Raw genomic sequence first — 22,655 nt, forward strand, 5'->3', positions numbered from 1 at the left:
TTTACATCCTAAAAAGTGACTATTTCTTATTACGTATTTGTTATGTTTTTTCATCTTTCAAATATATGAACTATTTTCATGTTTTCAAGAGAGTCTACAGGCTTTTGTATTAGTGGAATATTTTTGTGTGTGTGCGTGCGTGCACGTGAGCATGTGTGTGTGTGTGTGTGTGTGTGTGTGTGTGTGTGGTAAATTTGGGTCATTATAGAACGACTAATTTAAGTTTTGGGTCCTGAGGCAAAACCAGATGGGAACCACTGAGTAGCTAAATATTTTAATTTGAAATTTTTATCTACAGTGGTGTATTCCCCCCGACATTTTTTAGGCTTGAAGTGGGGATTTGTTCACATCGTACAATTGTAAGTGATGCAAAGTGTAACAAAAGTGGCCTTTTTTCTATATGAGAGTATGCCTGAAAGTGAGTGGATACTCTGTGTGAGTGAGTTACTCTGGGATTATTGGAAAATTGTTGCAGTTTTGTTTCTGTGTACACTATGTTGTAAACATGGATCATAAACTCATTTTTACACACATACCTCATCTTCTGTGTGCTTCATATGTACATTGCAACATTTCGAGACTCAGATTGCAATTCACTGGTTGAGAAAGAAATTCATTGTCATCGTCTGTAGTTCCTTGAAATAGCCTTGCCCCCCTGGCTACCCCAAGGATAAAAGTCAAGCTCCACCATCCACATCCTGAAGTGGGCTGGCACTCAGGACGTGAGGTCAGATATTGATGCGCTGGTGAAAGCAAAGAGATGCCAGATATCAGGAGTCAAATCAACAATGTAACCCCACTCAAAGTCTTGCATGAGACACACTGACAAACTTCTGTGAATCTGTCAGGCATTGTGTGTTGTTTTCCCTTTGAATTTTCACTACATTTGAAGTGTTTAATAAGTAATAATAATGTTGCGCTTGTATTATTTTGGGTTGAATTAAAATGAAATGAATTGAAATAAAAGGAAAACAATCTGTTGTTTTTTTAAACTGATATACAGAACCATCAGTTTACCGGTCCGGCCCACTGAAGAATATTTTGTCCTCCATGTGGTCCCTGAGCCAAAATGGGTTTGACACTCTTGCTAAAGTGTGAAACAGGTGAAAGACTTAATACGATTTTGTATTTGAGCCAATAAAACTAACGATGACCTCAGAAGTGAACCATCTGTTGGGAATGAACATGACACTGGTCAACATTTTGAATCAGAATTGTTCCCATTTTCATTCCCACCAGATTGCTGATATGGGGCCTCATTTGAGTTGGTTCCATCTATTCATCTTCTAAGCCGCTTATCCTCACAATGTCATGAAATAGTTCATTTTTAAGATCATTGCACCTGCTTCTTCTTCTTTTCCTTTCGGCTTCTCCCTTTAGGGGTCGCCACAGCGTGTCATCTTTTTCCATCTAAGCCGATCTCGTGCATCTTCCTCTCTAATACCCATTGTCCTCATGTCCTCCCTCACAACATACATCAACCTTTTCTTTGGTCTTCCTCTCACTCTTTTGTCTGGCAGCTCCATCCTCAGCACCCTTCTACCAATATACTCACTCTCTCGCCTCTGAACATGTCTAAACCATCGAAGTCTGCTCTCTCAAATTTGGCTCTCCCTCTAATGAGCACATAACACACCAGACACCTTACGCCACCTGTTCCACCCCGCTTGGACCCGTTTCTTCACTTCCTTACCACACTCACCATTGCTCTGGATTGTTGACACCAAGTATTTGAAGTCATCCACCCTCACTATCTGTTCACCCTGGAGCTTCACTCTTCCTCCTCCGCCCCTCTCATTCATGCATATATTCTGTTTTACTTTGGCAATCTTCATTGCTCTCCTTTCCAGTGTGTGCCACCATCTTTCTAATTGTTCCTCTGCCTGCTCCTTGCTTTCACTGCAGATTACAATATCATGTACGAACATCATAGTCCATCATCTGGCAGTCTATGCATTACTACCGCAAACAAGAGGGGGCTCAGCGCAGATCCCTGATGCGTCCCACCTCCACCTTAAATTCTTCTGACACACCAACGGGACACCTCACCGCTGTTTTGCTGCCCTCATACATGTCCTGTACTATTCTAACATATTTCTCCGCCGCACCAAACTTGCGCATGCAGTACCACAATTCCTCTCTTGCTACTCTGTCATAGGCTTTCTCTTGGTCTACAAACACACAATGTAGCTCCTTCTGACCTTCTCTGTACTTTTCCACAAACATCGTCAAGGCAAATAATGAATCATTGGTACTCTTTCTCGGCATGAAACCATACTGTTGCTTGTGCATACTTACTTCTGTCCTGTGTCTAGCCTCCACTACTCTTTCCCATAACTTCATTGTGTGGGTCATCATCTTTATTCCTCTGTAGTTTCCACAGTTCTGAACAGCGCCTTTGTTCTTAAAAATGGGGACTGGCACAGCTTTCCTCCATTCTTCAGGCATCTTTTCACCCGCTAGTATTCTATTGAATAAGTTGGTCAAAAACTCCACAGCTAACTCACCAAGTTGCTTCCATTCCTCCAATGGCTGCGATCATCCTCTCCTGAAAACAGTGCAGTCATCCTGTCCCATGTGCAGAAAAACACCCCCAAAGCATGATACTACCACCCCCATGCTTCACAGTAGGCATCATCCAAATGGTCATTGGCAAACTTAATTGCAGTATCCAAATACTTATTTTCTTCACTGTAGAAAGTGATGATAAACAAAGGTACGTGGAAAAATTCGAGACACTTGACATAGAGGATCAATTTTTATTGGCGAAGTCTGTGTTTTCTCCAATTGACTGTTAATTCTCATCCCTGTCTTGGACAGCTGGATCTACACGTGTATCTGGTGAGTAAGTCGTCGAGATTTACACAGAATAGTTTGAAAGCGTATAAAAGTCTGGACGCATACAAATACTTCATTGCTGGATTGGTAATAGATGCCGTGTCCTGTAGAATCGAACGAAATAAGTCTAATCTTGTGATGGCAACATATGTGGCCTCACATCATGTCACGTGACTAAGAAAGCATAACTGGATTGGCTGTCTGTTGGGTTCTGACCGAAAGTAACCCTGTTTTCTTTACACTGAATTTAGACGTTGAATTTCAGACAGCAAATTGTAGCCAGTTGACTCTCGGGAGACTGAAAATAATGCGTTTGAATTTGAAAGGTTTAATTTTTTTTATATGGCTAATTTGTTAACATTGAAAAGTTAAACTGATAATACAGCTACTGAAAATGTGATCACTTTAAAATAATGTGAATTTTACAACATAAAATTAGCATTTTTAATTCAAATCCTGGTAGCACATATTTACTTCCATAAGCTTTGTTTGACTAGCAATATGGCATTGGAAACAGGGACGTCACGTGCACGATCTCTACACTCCTTTTGTATTTTCCAAAATGTCTCCTTTCTGTTGATGGTAGCATGTGCAACAAATTCAAATTCATTTTCTTCAGAGTCAGCTGTCCCACAGAAAAAGTAGGAAATGGTCAAATTCTGTCTTATCCTTCAGTTTCCCTGACATTGTTGTGATGTGTTTGGGCGACTTTATGACTTCGCAACCCACCTTTTCCCATTTTAGATGGGTTAATGAGTTTACTGCAAAGAGAACATTTCGCTGTATGAATGTCGCAAGGTACCACCCACCTCCGATACAACTAATTTTCCAACCACGTGTTGCTAAATCGGCACTTTCGTGGCATATCTGTAACTGGAAGACTTTGTTTCACTGAGCTGAGGTGCAGACAACCTCCACGCTTGGATGAACTGAAAAGAATGATGTTACTTTGAGAAATTTTGAGAAACTTATCAGTGTTCGCTTGACAGGTTTATTGTTTTAATTAAAACGCATGATAACCAATATTTAGTTTAATAGAGCTGCAACAACAAAATCCCATGAGATTCCCTGACCAAAGCCAAATTATTTTTTATTTGCCAGACATTCCAATACCTGCAAAATGAGTTTCATCCAATGATAATCCCAAAAATTCCCTGACCCGTACGAACCCTGAAAGACACAATGGAGCTCCTTCTGACCTTCTCTGTACTTTTCCACTAGCATCCTCAAGGCAAATAATGCGTCTGTGGTACTCTTTCTAGGCATGAAATCATACTGTTGCTCGCAGATACTTCTATCCTGAGTCTAGCCTCCACTACTCTTTCCCATAACTTTTTTGTGTGGCTCATCAACTTTATTCCTCTGTAGTTCTCACAGCTCTGCAAATCGCCTTTGTTCTTAAATTTGGGAAATAGCACACTTTTTCCCCCATTCTTCAGGTATCTTCTCACCCGCTACTACTCTGTTGAATAAGTTCGTCAAAAACTCCACAGCCACCTCTCCAAATTGCTTCCATACCTCCACAGGTATGTCATCAGGACCACCTCCCTTTCCATTTTTCATTTTCTTGAGTGTCTTTCTAACTTCCCCCTTACTCATCATTGCCACTTCCTGGTCCGTCACACTTGCCTCTTCTCCTCTTCCTTCTCTCTCATTTTCTTCATTCATCAACTTCTCAGTATTCTTTCCATTTATTTAGCACATTACTGGTACCAGTCAACACATATCCATCTCTATCACTCTGTCTGGCCAACCTGTAGGGATCCTTTTTGGCCTTACGTGTCCAACCTGGTATACATGTCATTATTTAACTCTTGTTTATTCTTTGCTGCCTCTAGATTTACCCTACGTCGCATCTCATTGTATTCCTTTTGGCTCTCCTCAGTCCTCTTAGTGTCCTACTTCTTCGCTAAACTATTTCCTTGTATAACGTTCTGTATTCTGGGCTTCCACCACCAAGTCTCCTTCTCTCCTTTCCTACCAGAAGACACACCAAGTACTCTCCTGCCTGTCTCTCTGATCACCTTGGCTGTAGTAGACCAGTGTTCTTGGAGCTCCTCCTGTCCATTGAGAGGCTGTCTCACCTCTTTCAGAAAGAAAATAATTTAAACCCTGCTCCTAAACTTCTAGCATTACCACCTTTCCACCGCCTCTCTTGGGTGCAAAATATATCAACCTTTCTTCTCATCAACATGTCAAAGAAAATCTTGAAGAGGTCTGACATTTTCACATAGGTACATGTCCACTGCGAGAGAGATAATCTAAAAAGAAAAACCCAGAAATCGCAATGTATGATTTTTTTTTAACGCTTGATTTGTATGATGCAGCCGCAAATAAGTATTTCAACACCTGTCTGTCAGCTAGAATTTTGACCCTCAAAGACCTATTAGTCCACCTTTAAAAGTCCACCTCCACTTCATGTATTATCCTGAATCAGATGGACCTGTGTGAGGTCGTTAGCTGCATAAAGACACCTGTCCACCCCATCCACTCAGTAAGACTCAAACTTGTAACATGGCCAAGACCAAACAGCTGTCCAAAGATACCAGAGACAAAATTGTACAACTCTACATGGACTATGGAGAAATTGCCAAGCAGCTGGGTGGGAAAAAAAAGTCCGCTGTTGGAGCAATTATTAGCAAATGGAAGAAGTTAAACATGACAGTCAACCTCAATCGGAGTGGAGCCCCATGCAAGATATCACCTCGTGGGGTGTCAATGATCCTTAGAAAGGTGAGGAATCAGCCCAGGACTACATGACAGGACTTGGTCAATGACCTGATAAGATCCGTTTCCAAGGTGACTGTTGGTAATACACTAAGACGTCATGGTTTGAAATCATGCATGGCACGGACAGTTCCCCTGCTTAAACCAGCACATGTCAAAGCCTGTCTTAAGTTTGCAAATAACCATTTGGATGATACAGAGGAGTCATGGGAGAAAGTTTTGTGGTCATATGAGACAAAAATGGAACTTTTGAATCCTAATTCCACTATCCGTGTTTGGAGGAGTTTTTTTTTTTTTTTTTTTTTAACGCATTGTCCTCAAATGAGCCAACTTGGCATTATAAATATTTGAGGCCACATATCTCAGTGGTCAGAGCATTGGTTTGGTAAGCCAAGGGTCGTGAGTTCGTATCTCACTGGAGACTCCACTCCCCAAGACGGGTTGTGTCTGGCATAAAAACTGTGTCAAACAAATATGGGCGTTCATCTGAGATGTCATGCTGTGGTGACTCCTAACAGGACAAGCTAAAAGAAACTTTCTTTTGGCATGATAAATACTTCCTGGGAATTTGAGATTGAGAAGGATAATTCCTACCTGAAGTGAAGTGATCGCTACACAGGAGTGTGTGTATTTTGCTCGGCCATCATCCATCATGTTTAATTACCGAAATCCATCGATATTTTCTGGTCTTTTCAGCTGGTATTCTATAGAATGACCTCTTTGAATATCAATCTTGTCTGCTGTAGCAATCAACAGCACAACAAGTCTCCGTCCGGCATTGTGTATATATTCTGCTCCAGTTCAAATGTCCCCCACACTGTCTAGCAGCTCTATTTGACTGGCAATATGGCGCCGTGAAAATGGTGACATCACGTGCTCGAGCTCGATATGTGGGGGTGCAAGGGCAGTAATTTATAGATAGATCATGAGTCACATGACTTTTGTTTACGACGCCTACTGGACGGCAAAACTACAATACAACTCGTGTTTTTTAGTGATCTTCTTGTTACTATTAGATTGCTTATAAGCGTTTTACGGGATTTTTCATCGTGGTATTTCATTGTGTTGTAGTGTGTCGTTTGAGTGGACTACTCAAATCACGTCATAACGTGGTGGAGTTAGCCGCTACCACAGGGGCTAAGTGCATGCATGGGACTTGGATTGGGTGCTAGCAACCAGCTAACGCTAGCTAGCAAGGCCTGTGTGTTGGACCACGAAGGATAGGACAACGGCGCTAGCCAGGCTGTGTTTGGACTTCAAGGAAGAAAAAAGGACGAGGACCGTGAGGACGGCAGACAGAGGAAAAACCAACTTCATCTTTCTTCACTCCTGCCTTGGGAAGCACCGCAGTGACATTGGGGTTTGAATTTCGTTTGCTTGGCCGGCTATATTCATATTTGTTTGGGCTCTTAGCTTAGAATGTGTGCATTGTGTACCTGTTACATTGACTTTGTTTATTTGACTGTTGTGTATACATGTTTGATTTTCCATCCTTTATTTTGTTATTAAATGTTCACACTTTTTGTTACATAACTAGGTTTATTATTTGACTGTCTGCAAGACAGTTAAAATAGTGGTGAGTTTATTTGGTAGCTTGATTATTTAAAGTTAAACATTGCTAAATATTGTATATATTTTTAAGACTGTAATATGTGTTATCACCAGTATTAATATATCCATCCTTGAGCCTTTATTTTAGTTGGTTGAGGGATTCTGTTCTGACAGGGACCAGGACAAATGTGTCCTTTGGCCTGTCCCGAGATTATATTACCGCTACATCACCACATGCACAATGGTTAATATTAATGATTGTTGTACGGACAATTTTTTGAAAAACAATACATAAACATACCTAACAAAAATATAAATATAGATCATTTCGAATATTCTGGGCAAGAAGGTAGCAGCAAATAAGTGTCATGATCCTGCCGCTCCAGCCCGGGCTGTGCGGGTGCCCGCGCGGATGCGCATATTGAGAGGCGCACACCTGCGCCTCATGCGGGCTGATTATCCTGTGTATTTATATGACCCCAATGACGACTGGTCAGCGCCAGATCGTTGAGCTTCATGTCCCGTTCGAGTACTTCCGTATCCCTGATCGTCAACCCGTGTGTACCGACCTTCGCCTGTTCTCCGACCAACCCCGTAAGCCTGACTCCTTTGACACTTCTGCCTGCTTTGATCGTTCTCCCGTGTACCGACTCCTGCCTGCCCGCTCACTTGCTCTCTTCGCCCGACGTCCCAACTACCGCTGCTGCACCTGACTGCCTGCCCGATCCCCGACCACGGAATAATAAACGTTTCTCCCCGAACTACCTTGCATCTTCCGAGCCTTGTATTTGGGTCCAACCTCCGTTCCGATGGGTCGTTACAATAAGTGGTGCGCATTGTACATTGATAGTAGGGTTTTCCCAATTTTTTTAGGTCAACTTAGGGGGTGCGCATTATACTTCAGGACGCATTATACTCGTGAAATTACAGTACTGTAAATAAGCCATTACATAGTCCTACGCCTAGATTTGATAGCCAAATAAAGACAACCTACATTTGTGGATCTAGAGAAAGCCCATGACAGAGTACCAAGAGAGGAACTGTGGTACTGCATGCGTAAGACAGGTGTGGCACAGAAATATGTTAGAAAAGTACAGGACATGAATGGGGCCAGCAGAACAGTGGTGAGGTTTGCCATAGGTGTGACAGAAGAATTTAAGGTAGTGATGGGACTGCATCAGGGATCAACTATGAGCCCCTTTCCTGTTTGCTATGATAAAGGTTTGGCTGACAGATGTGGTTAGACTGGAATCACCTTGAACCATGATGTTCGCAGATGATATTGTGATGAGCAGTGAAACCAGGGAGGAGGTGGAGGAACAATTAGAAAGATGGAGGCATGCACTGGAAAGGAGAGGAGTGAAGATTAGCTGAAATAAAACAAAATATGTCTGTGAATGAGACGGGTGGAGGGGGAGGAGTGAGGACAAGAGATAGTGAGGGTGGATGACTTCAAATACTTTGGGTCAACAATCCAGAGCAACAGTGAGTGTAGTAAGGAAGTGAAGAAATGGGTCCATGCAGGTTGGAACAGCTAGCGGAAGGTGTCTGGTGTGTTATGTGACAGAAAAGTCTCTGCTAGGATGAAGGGCAACGTTTATAAAACAGTGGTGAGGCCAGCCATGGTGTATGTATTAGAGACGGTGGCACGGAAAAGACAACAGGAAGGATAGGATTGGAAATGAGCTCATTAGAGGACAGCCAAAGTTGGATGTTTTGGAGACAAGGTTCAAACGAGCAGACTTCAATGGTTTGGACATGTCCAGAGGCGAGAGAGTTAGGATACTGTATTGGTAGTAGGGTGAAGAGGATGGAGCTTCTAGGCAAAAGAGCGAGAGGAAGACCAAAGAGAAAGTTGATGGATATTGTGAGGGACAACATGAGGACTGTTGGTGTAAGAGAAGATGCAGGAGAAAGGCTTTGATGGAAAAAGATGACACACTGACGCAACCTCTAACGGGACAAGCTGAAAGGAAATGAAGAACAACATGATTTTAAGAGACGTATTTCATTCAGGATCACAAATACACTACAATTTCAGCCAAATCTCCTGACAGACGTATTTCAATCAACGAGTTATTTGATGCCAACATCACTAAAACAGACAAAATGCATACATTGCTCAAAGGAAGTATTGTTCTTCATGGTCCATTTTTCACAAACAGGTACATTTTGTTTTTCTTCCCCCACCCCCCAAGATATCAGTACATGGAGCAATTGGGACAAAAATAATTACATTTCGAAGGCAACTCTTTCATCCTTAAAAGTGAAATTTTTTTAAAGTGCTGGCAGAGCTGGTTGGGGAAGATGTAGGTACTATCCTATAAAGTGTTGGTAATTGGGCATACTTTACATTTTGTAGGTGTCAAGTGTACCAAAATGCCTACCTTTCACTTAGAGGCCAGAAACACAAAAGGAAGTGATCTCGACTAGCCACCCGATAAGTGAGGCTTCAAAATAAAATGTGCAGCCTACTTCCTGTGTGTCTCAAATCTTCCACCAACACTTCAACTGCATTTTCCCCCTTCCCATGAACATTTTTAAACACCCAATTCCTTATATAAGTAATAGTGTTGAAAAGAAAAAAAAAAGAAGAAAAAATGCCAGAGCACGTGCTGCTTTTAAAAGTAAGAGTGTACTTCTATGCCCTGTCCCTATGGACCTTTCCAATGAAGATCTTAAGCTCTGCCCCTTAAGCCATGTCCCACAAGCTTCCAAAATGCCGATTAAACAGAACATGTGTGACGTCAAGTCTCTATCGTGAATTCCAGATAGTATTGCAGTATGTTTTTTGCCAAATGTGTCAGACTTGTCCAAGAGCGTTCTACAGAGGTCTCAACTATTTCACGCATGGACGGAGCAGGACACAATGTCAGAGTTACAGTGAAATGTTGGCGATCAATGCAAAAAAGTTTGACATCTCACAAACTTCATATGGATAGGTTTCTGATGATGTCACCACAGTCCCAGGAGTCCCTTGTCCACCATTTTGTGTGTCTGAAGCAAGGGAAGCATCTATGTCAACAAAGCAAGCAAGCCCCTTTCATCCGATAATATGGGCCAGACATGCATAGTTTGGGGCTGTACTAACCGTACTGAATCTGGGCAAACACAGAGGTAGTATTTTGATATACCAAAGGTCGTTGTCAACCAGGGAAGAAAAACAAAGTGACTGTCGACAGAAAGATTGAATCTATGGTTGTCAAGGATCAACCGAGCTGGATTTCTTCCTGATCAAGCAAAGAGACACTATAAAGTTTCCTCGGATAATTTCGGAACAGGTAACATTTTCAAATAAATTCTTGAGGCAACAAGGAATGCATAAATTATGTATTGTACACAAAGGTATGACAGAGAATTCTTTAAGAGAAAAAAATTGACTTACATTTTTAATTGCAGAGGGCGGTAACTAGTAAGACCTCTCTTCTATAACTGTCTTGCTATCCCATAATTTTACTGAAGCTTCGACTGCAAAAAGAAGGGCAGCCACGTGTGAACACACTTCTCCAAGACTGGCCACACAGGTACAATGACCGGAGAGAACGCAGCCATCTTTTTGGGATATGATCCAGGGATGGAGGAGTGGATCGGTAGACCTATTAGAATGTCTTACTCGAGCTGCCATTACACACTGATTACCGATCACCCGTTCCACCCACTTACAAAGTAATTGTAGGCTTGTAGAGACTTGTAAGCCTTTAGTTCATTAGGCGTATATGCGCTCACAGAATTCACGAGATAATTAACAGTATCAGATATGTAATGTCAGGGTAGCCTTCCACATCGTCACTCCAGTCGCTTGCTTGAAATTTATATGGAACTTTGCTGCCGATGTCCTTCAGTTTCTCCAAGTATCTGGCTCTGCTTAAAGCGTTAAACGTGTTTTTGTCCACTACGTTTGCATTTACTTTAAACGACTTCATAACTCTGACACCAAACGGAAAAATTAACGATGGAAAAAACTTCACGCTTCACCATTCACCTATGAACTCTAAGACACACAGTATGGCATCCGTCGCAAGCCATGATGGGTAATCGGAAACCTATCCATTGAAATCCAACAGGATAAAATTGTGGAATCGTACTGCGCATGTGAATCAGGGTGGGTACTTTTGACTTGGAAAGATCATGAGTAATATCATTGTAGTCTTTATAAATGAGTGGGTGTATTCATTTGACTTGGCTCGTAATCAAACCCAGTGCTCTATCTTAAAAGTCTGATGTGATACAAATAGGCAAATAGACATTACTACTGCATGACATCACGCAGTTACATATAACTAACCCGACTCTTCAGTATAAAACATTACATACTCATTCAGCAGGTCAGTGATACACTAACAAAGTGAAACTTGTTCTCCTGCAATGTATAAAGCACTGATAATAATTAAATCAAACTCATAGAAGATACTTCTCCCTCACTTTTAAGTCAGTAACATAATAATAACTTATTTAAATCTTCACATATGCATTAAAACCTTCTTGGTCACTGCTATTCTTACCAGCACACTTGTGTTTCTGAGCCTGATATTTATAAGAGAATGTTTGACCACAAGCTGAACAGGAAAAAGGTTCCTCACCAGTGTGGGTTCTTGAGTGTCTTTTTAAATCTCTCTTCTGAGTGAATCTTTGGCCACTCAAAGAGCAGGAAAAACGTTTCTCTATACTGTGGGTTCTTGTGTGTGATTTTAAGTTTCAGTTATGAGTAAATCTATGGGCACAAACTAAGCAGGAAAAAGGTTTCTCACCAGTGTGTGTTCTTGTGTGTATTTTTAAGGTTCCCTTGTGGGAGAATCTTTGACCACAAACTGCGCAGGAAAAAGGTTTCTGACCAGTATGGATTCTTGTGTGTATTTCTAAGCTTTCCTTTACAGAGAATTTTTTACCACAAACTGAGCAGGAAAAAGGTTTCTCACCAGTGTGTGTTCTTGTGTGTTTTTGTAAAGATCCCTTCTGTGAGAAGCTTTGACCACAAACTGAGCATGCAAAAGGCTTTTCACCTATGTGTATTCTCGTGTGTATTTTTAACACGAGAGAATCTTTGACCACAAATAGAGCAGGAAAACGGTTTCTCACCACTGAGTTTTGGCGTGCATTTTCAGGGTTTGCTTCCGAGAGAATCTTTGACCACAATCTAAGCAGGAAAAAGGTTTTTCACCAGTGTGTGTTCTTTTATGTGTTTTTAAGACTTCCTTCCGAGTGAATCTTCGACCACAAACTGAGCATGCAAAAGGCTTCTCTCCTGTGTGTATACTTATGTGTTGTTTCACTGCACAAACGTATTGATTTCTTGCTGGCTCGCAGCTGAAGCTTAACCAGACTGTGTTTGCACGAAGATATGCCCTAAATTTGATTTTTAATACACGTCTCGTATGAATGAATGAGACGTTCTCCGCTAGCATAACATTGCTACGTGTGAACGATTGAATGAAATCAGAAGCATGGCGTTTCTCTCAGTTAAGAATGTATTGTATTTAGAATCTATAATATATTGTTGATTTGAATGAAATCAGAAGCATGGAGTCTGTCTCAGTTCAGAATGTATTGAATTGTATTTGACATTTTTACTGTTTGTCTTACGTCGGCGCACGTGGCGTGACGTCATTTCAGGAGGCGTGGTTAAGTGCCTTGTACGGAGGTGTCAATTACAAACACCGTCCACCCACACAGTCTGGCCAACGTAGAGCAAAGAGTTCGACATGCTGCTTGTGTTTACTCTTGATAATAATGGTAAAAGTAAGAAAAAGAAGTGCTGTTGCTTGAATGAAAGTTTGGGTATGTGAATAATAGAAGAAAAACTGGTGAAACTGGACGAGATTTTTTCTTTTTTGAGTAAAAAAAAAAAAAAAAAATTCTCGTCTGAAGCCAAAGCAGAAAGTACAGGATAGGATGTATAATGTTAAAATTCCACCTTTTCATAGTGCATATATCTGATGTTGCTCACAGTGGTCAAAGGGGGTCCTCACGGGCTTAGTTTGTTTGCTGAGACATGTAAAAAATTAGACGGAACGTTGGTTTTGACATTAATCTACATATTTATTTCATAAACGTTAAAAAAACAAGCCTGCTCCTAAACAATCAGTATTCACGCGTAAATAGGAAATGCAAGTTAACCATACTGAGCATGTTCCGAAGTGATGCCAAAAGCACGTTACGAGCTGCTTCAAGTACTGTGAGGGCATTTACGTCGAAAGTCATCAACATCATGTCAAAGGAAATTCAGTTACACTGAAAACATTTCTGCGATCTAACACAGGTAATGTTTCAGTATCTAACTATAATACATATGCGATTGTGATTTACTTTGACTTGATCTAAGTTCTAACGTTAGACCGTCCATATATCTAAATGCGAACGGTCATTTTCCCCTGTGGTACCGCGTTATCTTAAAGTTGAAAACTTCTCCCAACTACATGCTTTAGGAAGATATACTGCAGATCATCTCCTGCTAGCTTTCATCATTGGGTTGACAATAGATAGCACTGTAAATTACGCTAGATTATAACAATACATCATGATGAAATAAAATTATTCAATTATATGAATACTTAGTTTTGAAATTGAATGTCTATTGACCTCTTTAAAAATATCGGTCTCAGTGAAATGTCAATAAATTATAATTATGGCATTAGGTAACAACGACATACTCGTGTATTACAACTCAATAAGTTATTTTAAGGTCTTGAGATTCCATCCCTAATCAAACCCGCACCTTTATCTGCGGGCATGACTGGTGGACCACACCCGTAACTATATCTGTGAGCATGACTGACCACACCCGTACATCTTTCAAATATGAGTGACTGCTACGTAGTTTGAGCTCACGCTGTTTTGAAAACGACCTGAAGCCATTGAGCTCTCGTTGTTTTGACTGCCGCACTGCTTCCGGGTTGCCCACATTAGCAATGACACATTTCTTGCAAAAGTGGCTACACAACTCGTCATTGAAGTTGGCATTGTTTGTCTTAGTTTAAGTTAAAACTAACTCACGAGGAGTTGTTCTGATCTTTAGTGCAGGAGCAACAAATATGCTACGCTAACGATGGTAAATTGCGAAGCTCCCCAAGGAGGTCATACAACTCAGGTTGGTGGTGCAGATTATCATAATATGTGTAACTACAGTGAACAAAATGAGTATTTGAACACCCTGCTATATTGCAAGTTCTCCCACTTACAAATCATGGAGGGGTCTGAAATTTTCATCGTAGGTGCATGTCCACTGTGAGAGAGATGGTCGAAAAAGAAAAAAACAAATCAGAATGAATGATTTTTTTAATGATTTATTTGTGCGGTACAGGTGCAAATAAGTATTTGAACACCTGAGAAAATCAATGTTAATATTTGGTACATTAGCCTTTGTTTGCAATTACAGAGGTCAAACACGGAGTTTCAGCTCCCTCAAAAGATTTTCTATTGGGTTTAGGTCTGGAGACTGGCTAGGCTACGACAGAACCTTGATATGCTTCTTACAGAGCCAGTCCTTGGTTTTCCTGGTTGTGTGCTTCGGGTCATTGTCATGTTGAAAGACCGAGCCACAATGCATCTTTAATGCTCTGACTGAGGAAAAGAGGTTGTTCGCCAAAATACACAATACATGCCCGCGGTCATCCTCTCCTTAATACAGTGCAGTTGTCCTGTCCTATGTGCAGAAAAACACCCCCAAAGCATGATGCTCCCAGGCCCTTGCTTCGCAGTAGGGATGGTGTTCTTGGGATGGAACACATCATTCGTCTTCCTCCAAACACAGTTAGTGGAATTATGACCAAAAAGTTCCATTTCGGTCTCATCTGACCAAAAAACCTTCTCCCATGACTCCTCCGTACCATCCAAATGGTCATTGGAAAACTTAAGACAGGCCTTGACATGTGTTGGTTTAAGCAGGGGAACCTTACGGACCATGCATGATTTCAAACAATGACATCTTAGCGTATTACCAACAGTCATCTTTGAAATGGTGGTTCCAGCTCTTTTCAGGTCATTGATCAAGTCCCGTTGTGTAGTTCTAGTCTGATTCCGCACCTTTCAAAGGATCATTTAGACCCCACGAGGTGATATCTTGCATGGGGCTCCACTCCAATTGAGATTGACCATCATGTTTAGCTTCTTCCATTTTCTAACGATTGCTCCAACAGTGGACCTTTTTTCACCAAGCTGCTAGGCAATTTCTCTGCAGCCCTTTCCAGCCATGTGGAGTTGGACAGCTCTTTGGTCTTGGCCATGTTACAAGTTTGAGTCTTACTGACTGTATGGGATGGACAGATGTCTTTATGCAGCTAATGACCTCACACAGATGCATCTGATTCAGGATAATACATGGAGTGGAGGTGGACTTTTAAAGGCAGACTAACAGGTCTTTGAGGGTCAGAATTCTAGCTGATAGACAGGTGTTCAAATACTTATTTGTTGCTGTATCACACAAATAGTTAAAAAAAATCCTTCATTGTGATTTCTATTTTTAGATTCTCTCTCACAGTGGACATGCACCTATGATGAAAATTTCGGACACCTCCATGATTTTCAAGTGGGAGAACTTGCAATACAGCAGGGTGTTCAAATACTGATTTTGTTCACTGTTCACACTAACACACATCCTGGCATGAATACTGATACTGTAACCAGTGTTTTTAAGTTTGCTTTATTATACCAGTCACACAAATTTACCAAATGTTGGAACTCTCTGTGGACAAAAAGTGCACCTCATTGTAGGGTGCCATTTCTAATGTGGTGCCTCATTTATTTGGAAGAAATTTTAAGACCTGTACGATTGTGAAATTATGCTATAATTAAAGTTACAAAAAAAATTGGAAGAGGAAAATCCAAAAATATGTGGGCCCGCATAGGGTGAACCGTAATTGGGCAAAGGCACACTGTGTGTGTCCATTTTCCAAGCCGCTTATCCTCACAAGGGTTGGTGGAATGCCAGAGCCTACCCCAGCTGACTGGGCGAATGGCGGACTCCAACCTGAAACGGTCGCCAGTCAGTCGCAGGGTGGGATGTGAATAATGTTCTGTAAAATGCATCAGGGCAGCATGCTGTGGCATCTGTAAAGCGTTGGCCTCATAGTTCTGAGGTCCAGGGTTCAATCCCGGCCCACCTGTGTAGAGTTTGCATGTTCTCCGTGTGCCTGCGTAGCTTTTCTCCAGGCACTCCAATTTCCTTCCACATCACAAAAACATGCAACATTAATTGGACAATCTAACTTGCCCTGAGATGTGATTGTGAGTGCGACTGTTGTCTGTCTCTATGTGCTGTGGGATTGGCTGGCAACCAGTGCAGGGTGTACCCTGCCGCCTGCCCGATGACACCTGGGATGGGGTCCAACACTCCAGCGACCCTTGTGAGGATAAGCGGCAAAAAATGGATGGATGGAAGGAAAATGCATCATCTAATGGGGCCTGTAAATAAGAATATCATTCAAATTAGAATGGATGCAACAAGTGAACCAACCTGCTCTGTGTAGGACAATTTGAGACTGCAGATTGAACACAGCGTCCAGTAGATGATGATGTGGCTCCTCCTCCTTTTTTGGTCCACGAACTTGTTCCTTGTACTCTCCTGATGTTCTTGCACACATTTTCACACAACGATCAAACTTTCGGTGCTACAGAGAGGGATGAGATAATCAAGTGAAAATCAGACGTTTTAATTATATCAAGATTCCAGTTTGGATATTGTGTGTTAAACGGTATATCCCCCTCCCAAATAAAAATTTTGTGGTTCCGATTTCCTTTCCTACATTTCAGATCTTTGGTCGGTATTTTTTTTTTTTTTTTACAAAATATCTGTGTACAAAAGATCCGGGTACGTAAGTAAAGGGTGCTCCGTCTACATTGCCATTTTCTTGTCAGTTCTTGTTAATTCATTCTCTTTTGCATAACGAGTTCAAAATTCATGATAGCGTCTTGCATTGTGAAAAACTTGAATATTAGCAGAGATGATAAATAAACTTGATTTTGTCACGAACTCGACGGAGGGTCGGACCCAGATGCAGGAAGCTGTGACGTTAGCGTGGATTTTAAGAAGGCTTATTGGCAGGCAGTGGTCGTACAGGGGAAGGCAGTTAGTTCAACAAGGCAACGGCACAAAAACAAAATCATCAGGAAAAAATGAGCTTTTCCAAAAAACATGAAACAATGCCAGAAATCAGACATGGCAAAACATGAAAACATAACTTGACTTGATAAGGCTCAGTAACGCTGTGACATGGGACAAGGCATTTACGCTCGCTGACGCTCATGAACACACATACATATTCAGTGAGTCCTCGGGTTAAAACGGTCTTGACCAAACAACATTTCGACTTTACAACCCCAGCGTGCCAATGTGTTCCCAGCACCATAGTGTTTCTGCTTGGCTCATGGATATTGCTTCTCTGTGTTTGTGTGCTGGAAGTATGTTTGTCTTCTCTGCCCAGCTTTTTACACATTATGGTCCAAAAGAAGAAACCAGTTATTTTTTAAGCAATGCATGTTCAGCTGGAACAAAAGCAATTACAATGGAAATTAAATTAAACAGCTTTAAAAAAAAAAATCAGAGAAAGGACTAACACTGACGAACATCGTTAAATAATTGGGCTTCAGTCGGATGACTGTGGCGATTATTATTCAGGGCAAAGTATGTATTTTAGTACATGTGAAGGGTTTTGATCATGAAGCAACTTTTTTTGTTAAAAAAAAAAAAGAAGCAATGTTCTTCGACAGTTTCCGAGTTGGAAAGATTACTTACGGTATGGACCGAGGCTCAGAATCAATGTAGGCTTAATATCAGCCTGCTGTTCATTGAAGGAAAATATATGGCGTATTTTCCTAACTTTGAAAGAGCAGAAAGGCAACGACGCTGAAGAGGAATTTAGCCCTAGGAAGGGCGACCTGCACATGCTTCCTTAGCATTAGCTAAACACAGCCTCGCCTCCTTCTTCATCATCCACCTCTCACAGTGAGGGTAAGGCATATTTGTTTTATTTTAAATGTATTTTAGTTGTTTTATATGACGTATCAACACCCATCAATTTACTGAGTTGCGTATCCCTACAAGAGTCGTAGGAATGCTGGAGCCAATCCCAGCTGTCATCGTAAATTTCAACAAACGGTGAAATGTGATTTATGCCGAAATTCAGGGGTATGTCACTAGTGTAGAAACTGTCCGTCTTAGACCGAGGACTCCCTGTACACACAACGATCTGGCAACAAGTGGCATGAAAAACAAGGCTTTTGGACAACATAATCACGATGCAACGGGGTGCAGCAGGGCGCACAAAGAAGTGGCACGGCCAAGCTGCTGCTGTCAAACAACCCACTTAACTTTGTGCTTCCGCAGTAGTGCGGGTGTGGCCATGAAGAACCACTCCCTTGACAAATTTATTACATGGTGTAAAAATGTTAGTGTCGGCGGGAATTTTTAGGGCTGGTAGGGAAAATGGAATCAGAGGGGTTTCTTTTTTTCTGCCTTCGTGAAAAAGGCAAAGCACCAATGTCAATAAAAGGAAAGAGTAAAACGTAATTGTGTACTGTAAAAAAGAGTGAAGTAAATGAACATGTCATTTAAATACAGTCATTGTATTTATCCGATCTTGTGATCGGATCATTAATTTTTTTTTTTTAAGATATCCCCTTGGACTATGATGTTCGCAGATGATACGACGGGAGAATGATCAAAGCAGGCAGAAGTGTCAAAGGAGTCAGGCTTACGGGGTCGGTTGGAGAACAGGCGGAGGTCGGTACACACGGGTTGTGTCATGATCCTGGATTCCAGCCAGGGCTGGGCGTGGCCGTCTAATCGGAAGGGTCACACCTGCGCCTCATGACCTCCGATTAGACCCAGTACATATAGGACCTGGGGGACGACAGAGACTCTGCTAGATCGTTGCCTCTCATGCCTCGTTCCCGCACTACCGTACTCCTGACGTCTACCTCCCGTGTACCGACCAACGCCTGTCTCCCGACCTACCCCGTAAGCCTGCCGTTACTGATCTTGCTGCTTGTTTGGACTGACTCCCTGGTAACCGACATTGGAATGAATAAAGGCTTATTCCGCACTGCTTACCTCTCATCTGAGTCGTGCATTTGGGTCCACCCCCGAGTCTCGTCCGTGACAGACTGCTGCCGCTCTGGATGAAGATATTCACTGATCTCTTCAAGACAAAGACAAAGAGGTTAAATCTAATTTTTTCACAATATTTAACTGCAACTGCACAATGTAGTAGAGGAAATGGCTGCTATTAGTCACTAACTCACAATTGTGGCAGATAACCACTCAATGAATGACTTTTGTTGTCACAGAGTACAAACGTTCACTGTGGAAGAAAGTCCAAGTTGGGTTGCTTTTAGCCACGTATATAAAAAAAAATCCATCACTAAAATGGGGAAATAATTTACATGGTCCATAATTCCCTAACAAATTATCTTAAGGTATTTTTAGGTCAATACAATGAAATTGTCACTCATTTACAACAGTATCAGTTTTAATACCATTTGAAAAGCTCTTTGTTGTCACAAAAATTGAGCCGTCTTGATGTAACATCAATGGTAGAAGTGGAGACCAAAATCACTGCATAGCTGGTTTGGAAAAAGGAATTTACGGGGCAGTTTCAACTCATTTTCTATAAAGTCACTCTCGGGTGGAATTTCACCACCTCCAATTTGTCCAGTTCTCTTGGAAATAAAAATCTTGAGTTTCTAAGCATCGCTTTGTTGGACTTGGTCTGATACTTTATATTCCTATGATATACCGTTGCACACGCACATGAACACACCAGTATCCCTAAATTATGTTACATTTGAAAAATAAAAAAAATAAGGTAGCAGCCTGGTTGAATTTCAGGTCCAGAATACTGATTGTCAAATCACCTTGAATATCTGTCATTCCTATGACCACCATAAGAACTTGTCTCCCTTCTCAACAGACACTTTAATAACAGTTCTTTCTTTCCTTCATCTTAATCATTAACCATTTTCTCTGTGTAGCCCTGTTTTAACTTTCGTCCCTTCACCATCACCCAAGAACACAATTTCTTGTACCGTCATGGAAATAAAAACACATCCGGCCTCAGGAACTTCAAAACAAAAGCACACAAACTCAGGAACAAGGCATCTCTTTTGTCCATTTAAGTCCATCCATCAATTTTCTGAGCTCACAAGAGTCATAGGTGTGCTGAACCTATCCCAGTTATTGTCAGGCAGGAGGTGGGGAACAGCCTGAACTGTTTGCTAGCCAATGACAGTGGCACAGAGAAACAAACAAACAACCATTGGCTCTCACAATCACACTTGAGGGCAAGTTGTGCCAGCGTGCCACCTCAGGGAAACCATATAGAAGTTTCAGCAGCAAATAATATTAGGGTATTACCATGACCCATCAAATTGAGGGATACTTTTGAAATCAGGAGAATAGTTTCTTCAAGTATTATTTTAAAGTGCCATTGACAACAAAATATACATTTTAAAAGAGGTATTATCAAAACTACACGACTGGGGCAGTCGCCATTGACAATACCAGTCACTCACATTTGACAAGCTCGCTCGCACCCGTGCGCCATCGCACTTGCAAATCTGCATAGTCGAGCACGAAAAATCAGGCGCGTAAAATTTGTTACGAGCAGAAATACATAGACATTCTCCACGCACATGAAAACCAACCTAGCGCAGTGAACCATAGCCTGACTTTTTTTTTTTTTAGCACAAAAGGACACTCTTTCCTGCTCGTTTACCTGACTCCGCCCCCTTTCAGCTCTTAAAGGGGTACACTCATAATTACAAACACCGTCCACCCATACAGTCTGGGCTACCTAGAACAAACTTTACTCTCGATAATGATGATAAAAGTAATGCTTTAATGAATGTCGGGGTATGTGAATAATAGTAGAAAAAGTGGTGAAACTGGATGAGATTATTCTCTTTTTTGAGTAAAATAGGTCTGGACTTAAGCCAAAGTAGAAAATACAGGATGAGATGGTGTATAATGTTAAAATTCCACCTTGGCACAGCCTGATCGAGGATTAAAGCAGACAATACAGTGCACAAAAAGCTAATTCTGTATTTTAAATATAGGAGGCAACATACCATTAACCTTAAAACTGTTTGGGAGCTTCATTCAGATTTCAAAATGCATTGCTTAAGATATTCTGCAAGCAATAATACAGTTTTACACCAAGAAAAACAGACAGGGATAAGAAGGAATAATTTCAGAAAGGTGTAGGAATGGTGGCAGACTGCTGTTATTGGTTGCTCAAACGAAAGTGGGCATTTGTAAAGCGTCTTTCTTTCGACTGCCAGCTGTGATCAAGAACCAGTGCAAGAAAACGGAGCCGTTATCAATCAAACGGCAACAACTGTGGCTGTCTCATATGAGCAGAGACAATCTAGCAGCCAAGTTATTCCCTTATGTCAGCATTTGCTCGGAGCATTTTGTTCTTGGTAAGTATTGGATACCTTTTAGAATTTCACACCTACTGAGCAATAACTAAATTCTGTGAAGGTGAAGTCCTCTTTAGGCCCAAGGGCCTACATAATACTCGTGTGTGAATGCAATGCATGTCTCCAAAATCTGTATTTTCTGTTTTATTATAATTTTCCAAAAATCAGTTACTGCACCGCTAGCTGTTTCGTGAGTTGAGTTAAAAATGTAGCCGTGGAAGTGGAAAAAGAGGTGTGGGCTCCACTTGGGACTCGTCCCAGTCGAACCTCTCTCTCTCTCCCTCTCGGTAACAAAAACTAAAATAATAATCTAAACCTCTTTCGTTGGTATAATAAACATAATTTAACATAACTCTGACTGTAATCACACGTTACATATTTAAATTGCACTGTACGGTACACCTTAGCAGTGTGGAGACACAGGTTGCTTACAATGGATACCGCCGCATGACGAACCCAGCCATTAATTGGTTGCAGGCCTCCAGACCTTTGTAATTCTTTAGTTAGTCCACGGTATAAGTGCTTGTTGAGAAGAGGAGATAGTTGACGATGTCTGGATAGACTATCGACCCTCACATTTGTGTGCTATATTTGTGTTTCTCCAAGGCATGATTCGATTATGTCGATCAAAGCACGCTTTTTGTCGTAACGATTTCTTGAAACAACATCTAATGAGCGTGGTCGAAAACAGTCTATAGAGACGTCACAATCAGTTGATTTATAGGCCTCGCCCCGTATTGGAAGACAAACAAGTGTAGCTATTGCTTGGAGGGTCGCATGCTCAATGACTATATGGCTCGTGTTGACAATACTATCATCAACCTCTGCCCGAAATGGGGACAGGGTTCTCACAACACGCAGCACATCTTCAGCTGCGCAGTGGCTCCCACTATGCTGACCGTAATGGACTTGTGGAAACACCCGAAGGAAGTGGCTGCCTTCCTGGAACTAGAAGTCGACTGAACAATGCAATTGCCTGGCTGCAACGACAACAAACAATTGTACCGGCGGCCGTATCTCCACGCACCAGTGATCCCATTATTTTTTTCAAACTTGCACGAACCAACCAGCCTCCAGGTATGTTTAACTTCTGTGCTGTGGTTGGCTGCTCAAACAGAGCTGGCAGC

At 41.5% G+C, this 22,655-nt stretch overlaps 1 long non-coding RNA gene across 1 annotated transcript; it reads right to left on the bottom strand.

The window, feature by feature from the left end:
* Positions 1 to 207: 207 nt before the first annotated feature.
* On the bottom strand, positions 208 to 18,880 carry LOC133493662 (uncharacterized). Its single transcript, XR_009793092.1, has 3 exons — positions 18,805 to 18,880; positions 16,565 to 16,718; positions 208 to 743 (listed from the first exon to the last, which is right to left on the bottom strand). It is a non-coding gene; the product is annotated as an uncharacterized LOC133493662 (long non-coding RNA).
* Positions 18,881 to 22,655: the final 3,775 nt, after the last annotated feature.

Source organism: Syngnathoides biaculeatus, chromosome 20 (genome assembly GCF_019802595.1).
Source record: "Syngnathoides biaculeatus isolate LvHL_M chromosome 20, ASM1980259v1, whole genome shotgun sequence".
NCBI lineage: Eukaryota > Metazoa > Chordata > Actinopteri > Syngnathiformes > Syngnathidae > Syngnathoides > Syngnathoides biaculeatus.